The 15,673-nt window shown below is 51.8% G+C and overlaps 1 pseudogene; it reads right to left on the reverse strand.

Moving 5' to 3' along the window:
• Nucleotides 1-436: 436 nt before the first annotated feature.
• LOC149347847 (membrane metallo-endopeptidase-like 1) lies at nucleotides 437-6,107 on the reverse strand (annotated as a pseudogene).
• Between the last annotated feature and the right edge of the window lie 9,566 nt (nucleotides 6,108-15,673).

The raw sequence follows: 15,673 nt of genomic DNA on the forward strand, positions 1-15,673 counted from the left end.
ACAACACTATAAGCGCTTTCGCAGCGGCATATACGTCGCCCTTGAATTATGCCTGGCCTCATGAACCTGCAAATCCGAAAGCGCGTGCCATTAGTGACGCCAGTTCTGAGCATTTGCCCTAAATCTGCCTATTTGGAGCGGAGCAGAACGTGCTGTTCGCTGGCACTGTCCTCCAGGTCGTTAACGAGAAAAATAAACAAAATATATCACAAGTTCTGAATGAAGGCTATCCCGGGAGCACATTAATAGCTAAAGTGGTCACATTATTTAAACTAGACATAAAAGTAGACTGTTTCAGGAGTGAAGCCATGGTCATTAAACCACAGTGTAGTTTGTGATGGTCATCAAATTATATGCACAAAATCAGGTGAATACGGAACGGTATTTCATGAAATGTCACGGCATCGGGAATATGCAAGCTTTCCAGTGGAACCGGTCAACCAAAAAAATTGCACTTGTTCTGGGCATTCATCTTGGAACCTTTGGAACATTCAAACGCTCTGGCGAATGCCGCAGAATTGCGCACGACGATGTTACAGTCTGACGAGAAGGCGCTCTGGAAGCCATGCACAGTGCAGGACATGTAACAGATGGTCATGAAGAGGACTTTGTCCGGCGAAATGTCCTTTCCGACGTAAACACCTTCGCCGTTGTCGGCGTCTTCCATTGCCGCGTACGCAATCTCCGCCGCCGGCAACTCCGGAAACACGCTCGCCAAACCGTAGGAGCTGAGGCAACTGTCTCTCTCCTGGTAGGCTTTTCTCGTCTCTTCGGAGAAAATGCAGTCCACCTCCGTGCCGTTCGGAAGCCAGCGGACGCCCTCTCTGTCCAGAGCCCTCACTAAGTTAAGCGCCAACAAGAACCCGACGCCGCCGAAAAACATTGAGTTTGTGCCGTCACTGTAGAAGAGCGGAGGGTAGGTCATGTAGATGGGTACATCTAGGGTGTCCAGAACGTAGTCGAGCCTGGGGTAGGACGGCGGAAAGTTGGGTGCAAGCTTCACAGCGTCCCAGTAAACCTGCGAGTCGTTGATGATACGCACTCTCTCGCTGGCACGGTGCATGACCCTGAGTGCCTGAATCCAGAGTTCGACGAACAGTTTCCCCGTGCTCGGGTAGTCCTTGTAAATTTCCTCCAGTGCTTCGTTGTTCAGCAACTGCTCTTCAGGCCACGCTCGCATCTTCACCGACCTCAGCTTCTCGCTGGCGACGCGTTTGCTGTCCTCGTCCAACCACGCTGCGCCCTCCACCTTCTTGATGGCAACTGAGACCAGCCTCTGGAATCCGGCGCCAATGACTTCCCGGTCCTTCTCTCTGTTGTCGATGGCGACTTCGAGGGAGAGGACAAGCGCCTTGTACGTAGACTCGGTGTGGAAGCTGCAGAATTGGGAACGGTAGACGTCGACCTTGTGCCTGGCGCCGAAACGTCTCAGAAGCATCCGGGGCTCGCCAATGGGCGCGAACATCTGGACGAACGTCCAACCGAACAGGCTGACAAGTCTTGCTCGTTGGTAGTCGTCGAGGAAGCCCCCGACGGTCTTCAGGAGCTTCTCGTCGCTCAGATTTACGTCGTCAGTGGCTGCCAGTTCTGGACTCAGTGCTACATTTTCCCGAAGAAGGTTCATCCAGGTATCCGAGCTGATTGGCTGAGAGTGGTTGCCAATGTCTTCAAGGCAGAATGCAGCCGGGGTCCTCATTCGAGTAAAGATCATTTCGCAAAGCTTGATCAGCACGGTGCCCTCCATGTTGCGTGTTTCCTCGATGGTATCTTGGAGGGAGGCATCGTCCACGGGAGCCGTGCTGTTGAGGCTGAGGTCTCCGTAGTATCCCATCCAATACGCAGCGTAACTGCTACGGTCCTTGACAGCCTCGTACTGGTTCAAGAGGAACGGCAGCGACGGAGCGGGGCTGAACGCCAGCAGCCATTTTCCAAGCCGGACGAGCACGCGGACTTCGAACCACAAGTGGACCTGCCACCTGTAGGACAACGCCACCAGCATCTCCAGGGGGTTCGCGTCGGCTCGCGGTGGCTACGGCCAGCTGAGACCCATTTCCCGCATTAGTGCCAGGAACTGCGGCAGGTGGGCGCCGCCGTGGTCCCGTGCGTTCATGCAGGACTTGTACATGTCCAGGGCTTTGGCTGCCACGGGGAACTTCAGGGCGCCCTTGATGAGCAGTTCCCCGAAGATGGCGAGCCGCGAGTAGGCCATGTCGTCGACGGGCGTCTTGACGTGCTCCCTGTGGTCCGTCGGGGCCAACCAGGAGGAGCACACGTAGGCGGAAAAGTCTTCGCACGGGTCGATGCTCCTGTTGAGATCTCTCGTTAGGAGTTCCGCGTGCAAGCGGCAGGACAGGCTGTCGCAGTACTTCCTCTCTGCTGGAGACGGGGTGTGACCCGTGAACACAAAAGTGACGAGGGCCGCGAGCAGCAAAACCGTGGCGACGCAAGCGATCCCAGCGATGGCCATTTTTTTCCGAGGAGTGAGCTGCAAGAAAACGATGAAATAGAAGGCGACTTTTAAGAGGCTTCGTGCGCTCTTTGCATTGAAATATGGCGAACGTACGACAAAAATCGGGACACAGGACGAAAACCCAAGCAACACGTATAATTGGCCCGATACTGTGAATAGGTGGGTTTACTTTTCCAGTATATTTCCAATACTGGGCCGATTTGCTGCGCTGCTGGGGAACGAGAAGTATACGTTCCATGCGACCGCGTATACACGTATACCACACCAGCCTGCCGCAAATACATCATGCGACGTGGTATTGTGTGTGTGTGTGTGTGTGTGTGTGTGTGTGTGTGTGTGTGTGTGTGTGTGTGTGTGTGCGTGTGCGTGTGCGTGTGCGTGTGCGTGTGCGTGTGCGTGTGTGTGTGTGTGTGTGTGTGTGTGTGTGTGTGTGTGTGTGTGCAGAAACGTCCAGAGAAAGAATCAGGCCCGTACGGTACACGCATCTAGATCTATGCAAGTGCGTCTCCAGTCTGATGAAATCAGAAAAGGGGATAAAGCATGCCGGGGTGATTGTGGTAACCCTTTGTGCCACATTCATCGCTAAAGGCAATAAGAATGTTTAAACAGAAAGTGACACACATATTAACGACTTACTTTTAACGAGCGCCGAAATTTCTTTTAAAGAGAATCCTTTTTGCTCATAATCCGCCTAACTTCAAAAACACAGCATGGATACCCCGTGTAGCACACACATCAAAACAAATTTATAAAATTGTAATGAAGTTGGGCGCTCCAGTTTAGTCGTCCAATGAAACCTGGCGTTGCGAAGTTAATAAAAACACAGCATCCCTTTTTTGCGCAAAGCAAGCTGAAAGCGCATTTTGCCCCCACATTTTTTCCTTGAACAGGTCCACCTAGCGGCGGAGCATGCAACCACTGCTCCTTGATGCTGTGACGTCACAAGCCTCCCTGTCTCCGCGTCAGCCGGCCTGGCCGCTTCGGCGTCCCATCGCTTGTGGTAGAGCATCCGCCTCGCATTCGGGAGGTGCAAGGTTTCATTGATCCCCAGTGCCGATACCCACTGGTCTTATACGAATGGGTGCATTATAACGGGATTTGAAGGTGATCGCTTCAGGATTAACTTACTCGTGATAGACCGCTCTAACAAGACTAAATTTCGCAACAAGGCTGCTACGAATGCATTATACATAGCTAGCTGAAGGATTCAGTAAAGTTCGCGGTGCTGTACATCGTTTGCCGCATCCGGTTCGCGTTAGTGGAATGCCCATTACGTTCTTTCTTGGGCCCTCCGCACAATCGCAGAGAAGGGGTTGAGCTCAACCCAGCGGGATACGGGGGGGGGGGGGGGGGGGGCGGATAGCGGAGGATTACGGGAAAGGTCAAACTCCCGAGAGGGACAGATTCATTAGGTCGCATCCTGTGTGCACGTGCTTGCGCCGAGGCGGACCCGCGTCACAGTGCGTGGCTTTGGTCCCATGTCTGGAGCGGCGTGCGTTGACAGCTTGAAGCGCGGTCAACAGGATATTGCCACGCTAGCTGCAGGCATGAGGAGCGACGATGCTGAACAGGTGGGTTGAAGTGACTTTCCTTGAACTTGGGTTAACCGGACGTTGGGAAAGTGAGTGTGTTCGCGAAGCTCGCAGCAGGAAAGCATTATTCTCCAAAATCGCGATGTTAGAAATTGTACATATGTGTACAGTGTATGCCGCGATGAGTTACCTTCTTTCCCCAATCATTGATGGGCTGTGTTATCCTTTACAAATTGCTGATTGATGGTTTCATTGTCCCAATAAGTTATTGGGTGGATGTTTGCGCAGTACCTGATTGGTTATTTTCCCCACGGAGGGCAGGGACACAGGGTTTAAAACCAGCTGTTTCGGCAGGACCGAGGGCTGGTTTCGTCACGTCGAGTCAGTCAAATGTAAATATGTTTTCTCCTTGCTTGTACCTTCCTTTGTGCTTTTAATTGTTATATAAAGTGAACCTCTCCAAAAGTGTCCTCTTGCAAAGTGATTGAGCAATTCGAATCTGCAAGATGTCAAGCGTCCTACAAAAATTATCATCAACCCAATTTCCCTCTACGAGATCCAAAGAGGGAATCTCAACTGATTCCTTTATCCTGCCCCGTCACGTTTGCTGTGGACTACGTGCATGAGCGTCAAACGAGAAAAAAATGTTTTGGCCCGTTTTAGCAGGAACGAATGCGAAAACCTCCAAATCACGCTAAACTGCACAAGAGATCTGGGTGAAATGCATGAGAAAAGGATCTCGGACCAACCGCCGCGTTGACAGGTGAGTGATTCGTGCCGCGGTCAAAACAACTTAAAACCGCTTCTAGCGGCAAATGCCACATGTAGGCTCTAGCCCCTAATGTGTCAGAAACAGTAGAAAAAGAAATACATTGAGAAAAGGTATTTACTTAAACCAAAAATAAACATTGTTATAAAGTTTGTTTCATGTTGACAGCGACCTTCATAGTATCGAAAATCACGCGATCTAAAGGAACCAACGTTGCCAGGTTAGTACCCTGTAATTTGTTCGCAGAATAACGTCTGGCTATTAAGCACCTTCAAGGCTGCCACTAACCACGGTAAACGAAATTGGGGTAAGGATGTGCACGGCTCCACACACACCATGTCAACTGCGTTTTTGAAGCTAATTACTGTGCCTACGCGTAAGGGAAATTACAGTGAAATGATCTTCAACTACTCAGGCTTTACCTACACAAAATTGGAAGGTACACTTAAGTTGCGCAATTAAGGGTATGATGCGACAGCCTAAATTGTTGCAGCGTTTATGCGGTGGCCCTGCGACGGCGGGTGTTGCTATCTGTGGCATAGTGTTACTTACTGTTACCTAGAGGGAAAGCTGGCGCCTCGTCTATGGGAGCTTGCTTGGAACTTTCTCAAGACTCTTCAACAACCATGGGCGCTCTAAGCATCATGGGCCGATAATAATTGCGAGGACACTTTGGCAACTAAAGTATTGAGAGCCGAAAGCCGAGGACACCATGTCGTGACGATTTCCCGCGGCTGTATTGACGTCCGCGCTATTTCGACATTTTTGCACCTAATTATGCTACAGTCATCAAACTTTACTGCTATAGGATCATTTTGTACACCTCTATCCGAAGCGACCATTCGTTTTCTCCTATCTTTTTTAGTTCCCGGGTTAACACAGGTCAAACGCTGCCAAAGGTGCGACGCCCTCTGCTAACGGGTGACAGTATGAGCCATGACAGGCTTTCTCATTATTTCGTGCTTAACAGGCACACTTTCAGAAGCCGCCCTCTCTGGAAAACGAACTGAGCTCACAAGGCACTCACCCCAGCCTTGGGCGAGAAGGGCCCAGCAGGATGTCCATAGCTGACGTTCGACATATCCGACATTCCCTTCTTCCCTCTGGAAATCCAGCTCGTCTCCCTGGCATTTGCCAGGAAGGAACGACGGCCAGCCGTACCACGCACCTCCTCCGCACCGGGAGACCCACGCACCTCCTCCGCACCGGCAGACCCCTTGAGGCCCGAGGCCGCCGCAGCGCCGGACGGTTTTCTCGAGGACAGTGTCGACTGCTGCTGTGGCGCGTCGAGCGGTCCAGCCGCCGACACCTGCGGCCGATCCTTGTCGTTCGCCATGTTGTCGCTGGGGTCCGCGTGCGGCGGTAGCGGCGCATTGCCGTCGGTAGGAGAAAGAGAATGCGTGGACTTGCGTCGAAGGGAGTGGGCAGTGGCGCCGCCCAACGGCGGTTGATGCTGCGTCGCCGTTGGCGCTGCAGAAAAATCAAGGACGGGAAACTGGATTGTAGCATAAAACAGCGATAGGACAGATTCGAAAGGAAAGGTGAAAAGTTTCCTTCTGGAAATCGCACTCGTCTATTTTTGTAGCGGTAGCTACACTACGCCAGCCACTTCGCCTCTTCAGCATGGTCGCACTTTCGCCGTGGTTCCACCTCGAACGTGGTCGCACCGACCTTGAGCCGTTGCCTAGCAACCGCCGCGGTGGTCACCCGAACCGCACCGTACAGGAAGGGAGGAAGTGGGATTGAAAGAAGAGGGGCCGTAGTGAAGAAAATGGAAATTGTATTTGAGGAAAGGAAATTACGCAGTAACTGTGAATCCACGCCCAGGGAAGAAGATGGAGGAACGCCGAGTGAAACGCGGCGGCGAAAGACTGCAATTCGACTCGCCCAGTTAACTCCATTTGGATAACTATAGCTATCGCGTCACTACAGGTTTAACCAGAGCTAAACCACAGCCAATTTTTTAAGTTGTACCCTGTTATATCCTTAAAATGGGCTTGGGCAGGGCATGCAATGCGAAGGCAAGATAACCGCTGGTCATTAAGGGTAACGGAGTGGATTCCAAGAGAAAGCAAACGTAGCAGGGGACGGCAGAAAGTTAGGTGGGCGGATGAGATTAAGAAGTTTGCGGTGATACACTGGGCGTTTACATGAGCCCGACAAAAGTCGCGTTAAGCAGGCTGTCGGGCCGAGAACCCGTTGTCGGGCTCATGTATACGCCAGGGGGTCGAGCAAAGGGACCGTCGAGTCGAGCTGGGCCAGCCCGTCTGCAGGGGGTGGGTTGGCACCTCCTCTCCTGCCTCCTCTCCCGTCTGGCTGGCGCTGTGCAGGAAATCGGAGCAATCGGCGCGCGCGCTCTCCCTTACGGCCTGTGCATGAGGGGCAGCTGCTACCAATCGCCGCAACTCTCCGGTGGCTGGTTCGGTTACTTTGCACATATTGCTGAACGGCTGCTCCGAGTACTGAACAAGAACTTGACAAACATGTCTTATGCAGCCACTGCTATCGGCACGCAAAACAGGGAACTAGTGGATGGATCTCAAAACACTGAAGTCGGCATGCAATGATGGCGCATAGTATCAGCGAATAGGCTGTATCATTTGCGACTAGCAGGAATAAAAGTGAGGCAAGATATTACAGGGCCAAGCCATGGTTAGGAAAACAATTATTTTCATCTTCAGGCCTGGCAGTCAATGTCGATACTTGGAAATGTATGAACAAAATAATAGCACTTGCCGTTTGAAAACATTCGAAGTATCTGTGCCATCTGTTCTCACTGCGTGAAACACACCAGATCAGAAAGATCCTTTGCTCTTTGGAACTCCGATATCGTGTCACATACTTAGAAGGACTGAAAACAATAACAGGCGCAGCTTGTAATGACCTATACAACATTGTCGTGCGGCTCGCAGTTCAGGGATGTCAGTGACAACCTTAAAATACTTTCGCGTTGGCTTGTGGATGAAAGCAAACGGCTTGTCATTTTGGTTTGCAATTTCTTTGTGTAGTTGACGAGAAGAATTCGGAGAAACTTCTCAGAAATGAGGTGTATTAAGCATTTGGTGTGGCTTCTGTCAACCCCTTCCGGGCAGCATAGGACGGGTGAATCTTCTAGATATGGTTCAACGATTAGTTACAAGACTTCGAGAATTTCGATCGTGGGAGATAATTGACCGCCTTTTTAAAAAAAAAAGCGCCGAAATCACTAGAAACCCCTGCTTTGGATAGTGGTGTTCACCATGCTTTGTTCTCTCGGCGCCTGCTCAGGCCGCAAGAAGAGAGCGAGAAAAATTAGGAGTCACTTTGGCGACTAAAGTGGTGCAAGGCGGAAGCCTGAGTTCAGCATTCTGCCACGAATGTGGTTGTGAATGATGATTCAAGTGCTACCAGCGAATGACGCGTCCATTGGCTGTCTGCGTGTGTTACTGATTTGTGGTTAACATGTTAAACTTCGCCTGTAAGTGTGGAACGCGACAGCGTCTTTCAACGCTGCCAGGGAGTCCACAGAACGCCATCGCCAATTCGGCTGTACGCCTTGCTGGACGGTAAATTTATTTTTTGAGGAAAGGAAATGTATCTCTCTCGCATATCTGGGTGGACACCTGCACCACGCCGTAAGGGAAAGGGGGAAGATGGGAGTGAACGAAGACGCCGTATTAGCTAGACGCGCCTTTGTTCATTCCAAACCATTCAGCTGGCATTACGGAGTGGCTAGAGTGCTCGTATCGCACTCCGGAGACCCTGGTTCGATTCCCCAACTCGACCAATTTCGTTCTCGGTTTTATTGATTTATGCGGTCTAACTAGAAAGGTTAATTAGGCTATTTCATATTTATATCATTGTATTTCTATCCATCGTGTTCTGTCATTCACCTGTCAAATGTTGGAACTGTCTAGGATGTTCGACACAAGGTATATGAAACGAGCAACGTCAAACTGAGTGGGGAAGTGCGTGGTGGTGGAGCGAACGCGGCTTCGTACTTATCTGTTTTTTCAGCAGCGACTCCTTCCGCGGACGCTGTTGTCGCTGCGACGCTCGTCTTTTCTTTTCCTCTGTCTTAATTAGGCTAGTTGATTAATTAAGCAATTAACTAAACTCAGTCCCACTTAGTTGGAGCATCACTATACGATCCCTTTCATTGGTTGCATGGTTACTAGCCAAAGTACAATTGGCCCCATTTGAAATTCGCGCACTGTGACGTCACGAGCATTTCGACCAATTGAAAAGCGTGACATTTTCTGTCGACAACTCCTGCTTACAACGATGAGGCATTAAAGGCTTCCGCCTTAAAACGTGCGCGTCGAGACCGGCCGTGCTCGGAGATATTAAGCATGAAATGCTTTTAGCTCCCGTTGTCGGCAGTGTGGTGACGTCACGCCGAGACCGAGAGCCATCATCCGGGTACTGAAATCCACTCATCCGGGCACTGAATTCCAGTCATCCGGGCACTGAAATCCACTCATCCGGGCACTGAATTCCAGTCATCCGGGCACTGAAATCCACTCATCCGGGCACTGAAATCCACTCATCCGGGCACTGAATTCCAGTCATCCGGGCTCTGAAACGAGAACATCCGGGCACCGTACGAGACTTAACGAGATTTAACGAGACTCTCTAAGCCCTCCTACGCGACCGGCATGCAAGCGCCGGTTGGTCTCCAAATGAGACAAAAAATAACTGCTGCCAGTGCCTTCTCAATGTTTATCAAGATATCAGTGGAGCTGTGGGTTTGATAATGCACGGAATTATAATTTCTGATTTCTAATAACGCGTGCAAAAAGCACATAAATGCCACGTTACACTTCGTTGTCATACGTGATCCGGGGGAGAAGCGCTGCGTTCAAAGGGCAAGGCATCGCGCCGAACGGGTGGTGGCGTTCCTCCCTTCCTTTACGGTGCGGTTCAGGTGTCCACCGAGATGGCAGAGAATTACTGCGCCATTTCCTTTCCTCAAAAAACCTTGCGTTCAAATGGCAAGGCATTGCGTTGAACGGGTGGTGGCGTTCCTCCCTTCCTGTACGGTGCGGTTCGGGTGTCCGCTGAGATGACATTAGTCCCGTAAACATTTCATGCTTACTCTACTCTCGTTTACGGGAGAGGCAGAGATTTTTTTTTTCGGCAGCGGAGACACCCATTGGAAATCACAGCGAGCCGCTGCCGGCCTCGAAGACAGCGCGCACGTGAACGGGCGAACCTACCGACCGGAAAGAGCAGCATTCGGGAAAGGGAACTTTTCGTCTGGGCGTTCCTCTTCGTTTAGCATGCGTGTGGTTTGCTTGCTCGACGCTACGGGTAGCGACGATCTCTGCCCGACAGAAAACCGGTTCATGTAAACGCGGTAGGGTCGGGCTGGTCAGCCCGACATCTGGCGAAAGACTGGTGCGATGGGTACTTTCCCCGCTGCTCTTCAATCTGGCCATGATGCACCTGCCGGCCCAGCTGAGTGGTGTCGCCGGCGTGCAGCACGCCCTGTACGCCGATGACATCACTCTGTGGGCCACGCAGGGCAGCACAGGAGACATTGAAACCAGCCTGCAAACAGCGGCGACGATAGTAGACCGCTACGCCCGCCGCTGCGGTCTTCAATGTTCCCCTCAAAAATCGGAATTTGTCCACCTCCGCCCCTCACAGAAGTGCACAACTAAAATATCTCTCTCTCTTGAGAGTGGTCCCATACGCGAAAGTGATGAGATACGGGTACTCGGACTCTACATCCACAAACACAGGCGGCCAGACACTACATTGGCCAAACTCTGTAAGGTGGGGGACCAGGTGGGCCGCATGGTCCGCCGGGTTTCCAACAAACGCGGAGGGTAACGAAGTAAGGATGCCTTGCGGCTGGCAAACGCCTTCGTAACTAGTCGAATTCTCTATTCGACTCCTTATCTCCACCTACGGAAACAAGAGGAGGACGACCTTGAGGTCATCCTTCGCAAAATTGTTAAACGTGCCCTTGACCTCCCCATCACTACTTCAAACAGCTGGCTTATGGCTCTTGGGGTGGTGAATACTTTCCGGGAGCTCCGGGAGGCGCACCTTACAAACCAGTACACGCGCTTGTCGCTAACGGAGTCGGGTCGCCGCCGTCTTGCTCGACTCCATATCCAACACACCCCTCCAATGGAAGACAGGTTTCGCATCCCGGAACTGTGGAGACGTGCCCTCCACGTGCGGCCTCTTTCAGCAAACATGTCACATGAAGACCATAATGGTCGGCGCCTGGCATGAGCGGAAGCGCTAGCCCGATATTATGATAACAAAACAGGCGTATACTACGTGGACGCCTCCGGCCCTCACCACGGGGGATGGTACACGGCCGCGGTAGTTCACAACAGCAACACAGTTAACGGCCTAACTTTCAGAGCCCGCAGTGCAACACAAGCAGAAGAGGTCGCGATTGCTCTCGCGGCCTCACATTCCAATTCAAAATACATAATCACCGACTCGCGAGGGGCCTGTCGGAACGTCGAACAAGGCTGCACTCCCTTCCTAGCCTATCGAATATACCAAAATTGCATACGGGATACGGACCCCGCACACCGTTACCTCATATGGGCCCCTGCTCATCAGGGGTTGGCAGGAAACGAGGCAGCAGACGCAGCCGCCCGCGCGCTCTCTCACCGGGCTGTTTTCTCCTCCCCATCCGATCAGGAACCCGATTTTAATCCGGTATATACATTCCTTAACCAATCCTTTCTGTATTTCCATTTCGTTTTTGTGTCTATTTTATGCGCTGAATGTCTTGTGCTCTCGAATGGGAGCAAGAAGGGCGTGGACTCTTTGTCAGGCATCCTTTTGCCGGTTAGTCTGCGCCCTAGGCAACTGTACCATTGAGTTGTCTAAATAAACACTTTGCCTTTGAAGATATTATCAAAATTGTCATCGCCTTTACCCTAGCCCATGTAAAGGCCTGAAGAAGGCGGATGAGCGGCTCCTTCTCCGCCTTCTCACCAATACATTGCTGTGCCCGGCAGCGCTAAAACATTTTGACCCCTCCTTTAGCGGCAGCTGCCCACACTGTAGTGCAGTGTCTTCTGACACCTATCACATGGTGTGGGCCTGCCCCTTCAACCCCGCTATTCCCCCCATCCCCAACCCAACCCGGGAGGACTGGGAGGCGACCCTGCTCGGCTGCCACGACTTACAGGCCCAACAAGCCTTAGTCGGGCGCGCCCGGGCGGCGGCAACCGCCACTGGGGTCCCATACTAGGGACCTCCACCTAGTGTTTGTAAGGATCGGTCCCTTACGGGCTGATCCAAACATACCTCCTGTTCATTCGTAATAAATGTTTTCACCACCACCACCACCATCGACATCTGGCGCACCCCGACCCGACCCGCAACGTCGGGCTCCATGTATACGAGGCTACAGTGGCGGCAACTGACAAAGGACAGGGTAATTTGAAGAGACATGGGAGAGGCCTTTGCCCTGCAGTGGGTTTAGTCAGGCTGATGATGATGATGATGACATCCTTAAACTGCTGCTGCCTTTTACAAAGTCGTGTGCTGTCGGTAAGGGGTTCTGGTTGCGCCAGCATTCTTCCCCAATGACTGCAGTGTGGGAAAGTTAAATGTGCTCACCCGTCACTTTGTCCACCTTATTGTCCGCTCCCTCGTGGGGCCCTTCCTCCGCCACCGGCTTCTCCTCTGCTCCGCTCGCCGGTGCATTGAGCTGCTCTTTCGAAGGCTTCCCCTTGGAGCCCTTCCTGGAACGACCTTTTTGGCCATATGTGTAACAAAAAAAATTAAAACAAATTGTGATTTTTTTGCAAAATTATAGTTTCCATAACTATTTTACACATTATTTGTGCGCACTGAGCTATGGCGGCATACGCAGTTGATTACGCCAATAATTTTCCATCAACACCAGAATTTAAAAAATGACACATTTTTCTGCGAGCGAAATACTTGGCGAGCAATGGGAACCGCTCAAACTAGGCTCGGCCTCCATTGCGTCGCCTGGCGTTGCGGAGGGCGTCGGAGTGAGTGCTGAAAGCGAGCGCAACGCGTCACGTGGTTAGGAGAGGAGGAGTCACGTGATCAAGCGAGCTGCCGGCAGCCGGCGCAGCTGTAGAAGTGGCGAGTCACGTCGTATGGCGTCAGGCCACTCCTCCGGTTTAGAGGTCGCGGCGCAACATTCATGACCTTCAAAGTTACGGCTCGGAAAGTAAGAGCTTTCGCTTCTAATATGCTCCTCAATGGTAGAGAGAGGGTGTGGTAGATGGTCCTTTGCGATCACAAAATGAACAAGGGAGGGGAAAACCTCAGGTTGCTTGAGCCAACGTTTCGACAAGGGGACTTGCCTTCGTCTGGCAAAGCGTTCATCATTGGCAGGGATTAAATAGGGCCTTCGCTCCGAGGAGGAAGGCCCCGGGGGTGGGGAAGGAAAGTGGTGTGAGAGGGGATGCGTGTCAGGAAGGGGAGGGAGGTGAACCTTGATTCGTTAAGCTGCAATAGTGGAAAAACTTATATCCGGGGGGTGTGTAATGAACAAAGGCTTTGAAGGGGCTGCGACGGGGGGGAGGCGCTGTAGGACCTGCACATCGTCCAATATTATCTACATGCTCCAGTGCTCCTTCTGCCAGAAACAATATATCGGAGAAACCGGGCAAACAATGAGTGCCAGATTAAACGGGACCGGGCTGACACAACACGGAATGAACAGAAGGCAGTGTCGACCCATTTTAATCAACGCCATCACAAATTCGACGAACTCAAATTGTTCATTCTTCAGTCAGGCTTAAAATCGACTAGGGACAGAAAATACAGAGAAGCATTCCTAATCCACAAATTTAAAACACTGCAACCAACAGGGATTAACATGTCTAGAGGAATCCTGGAATCTCTCAGGTACATTCCAGGGTTAGCATAATTTTAAATTAACAAATGTCTTGCACGTGCTCAGACCATTTCCTGGAACCTCGCATATTATCTTTTCAGGAGGACACTGGGGCGGGATGGGGGTGCGCGGGCGTGGAGGTAGACAGGGACAAGGGCTTGTCCCTGTCTGCTTCTATGTCCGTGTCTTTTGTTGCGCCCCTGTGTCCTCCCGAAAAGTTATGAACCAACACGCCCAAATACAAGTACTTCTGAGTATACTATCGCTCTTTGCACCCTTCCCAGGTCATATCTTCCACCACATTTCCGGCCTTCTCACCGTCTCCCTGTGACTCACCTTTTTTTTTTTTTCTCCTAATCCCCTACTATCAGTTCTCGGAAACCATGACATTCCTGTTACCCCCTCCGCCCCACCTTTTTGGCTTTCTCTGAACTCGAGCCATCCCCCCCCCCCCCCCCCCCCCCCCCCCCCCCCCCCCTGCCTTGTCCTTCCTTGGAAATGCCCCTCCTTCCAGTGCCAGCCTATGTTGTTTGCCTTCTCATTTCCCTGTACCACGCTGACTAATCCTCTTATCTGAGTTTTTCAGGTCCTACAGCGCCTCCCCCCGTCGCAGCCCCTTCAAAGCCTTTGTTCATTACACACCCCCCGGATATAAGTTTTTCCACTATTGCAGCTTAACGAATCAAGGTTCACCTCCCTCCCCTTCCTGACACGCATCCCCTCTCACACCACTTTCCTTCCCCACCCCCGGGGCCTTCCTCCTCGGAGCGAAGGCCCTATTTAATCCCTGCCAATGATGAACGCTTTGCCCAGACGAAGGCAAGTCCCCTTGTCGAAACGTTGGCTCAAGCAACCTGAGGTTTTCCCCTCCCTTGTTCATTTTGTGATGCTCCTCAATATGATTATCTAGGCAAAAAACCGTAACACGCATTGTTCAAATGGCTCCTGACAGTGAGGAGCAATCGGAGCTAACTAAACATTTTTTTAGCGTACTTCCCTATCGATTTCAGCAGTGAGACTTTGGAACAGCATAAAAAAACGAGACAGATACCCACGGATACAAACTGAAAAACAATTTTTTCGTCCCTTCTTTCGGATTTCAAAGCGACGTCCTCCCTTGTAAACTGCTGCTGCCTTTTTAACAACCACAGTGTTGTCGGTAAGGCGTTCAGGTGTCGCGGACATCCTTCCCCAACGATTGCAGCGTTGAAAAAGTCAAATTAGCTCACCCGCTACTTTGTCGGTCTTGGCGTCCGTTGCCTCGTGGGGCCGTTCTTCCGCCACCGGATTCCCTTCGGATCCGCTCGCCGGTGCATTGAGCTGCTCTTTCGAAGGCGCCGACCTCTTCCGCTTGGAGCTCTTCTTGGAGTGCTCCCGCTCGCCGCCATGGACGGACACCTTCCGAACGGGGCTCGCGTCTTGTCCCTCGGGCGTACGTTTCTTCTTTCCGGTCATCTCGCAAGGCTGCACTGCATGGCGATCACGGATAATTGAAACGTCTTTCACAGGTAACAGCGTGGCACAGGGCTACACATTAAGGACTGGTCTTCCTGAAGACGGCCCATTACATGACGCACGCGACGAGCGACGAGTTATAGTGCCTGTTATTAGAGCATACACAGATGAAGCTGGCAATAAGCACTCTACCTCAAGCTCTCACTGTTCAGACTGTATACGATTATCGGTTAGGTACCGGCTCTATGAAGATCCCACCACGCGTCCTGCACTCTGCGGGGTCCACAAAAACAAGGCCTAACTGCAGCAAGTTCTCATAAATTATCGGCAGGTGACGCCGCGAATGTTCCGTTGCCACATGTAGCGCTAACCGAGAGCGCAATAAGCAACCTGCATTAAAGCTTGCCAAACCGATCGCCGTGCCGCAACACAGCCTATCGAGGAAGAGGAAGAATTTTTCCCGGCGCGGCCGTTAAGCAGCCGTGCTTTCGCCGCGCCATCTATCTTCGCTTCAGCGTTCCGATGAAGCCGCAAATGGCATACGTCGCAGCTAACTGGTATACGGCGAGCAGCCAAGCGCGCGCCTGTCAGTTCCGGATCTAGACTCC

Source organism: Amblyomma mixtum, chromosome 4 (assembly GCF_055824585.1).
Source record: "Amblyomma mixtum isolate Tamu chromosome 4, ASM5582458v1, whole genome shotgun sequence".
NCBI classification, from domain to species: domain Eukaryota; kingdom Metazoa; phylum Arthropoda; class Arachnida; order Ixodida; family Ixodidae; genus Amblyomma; species Amblyomma mixtum.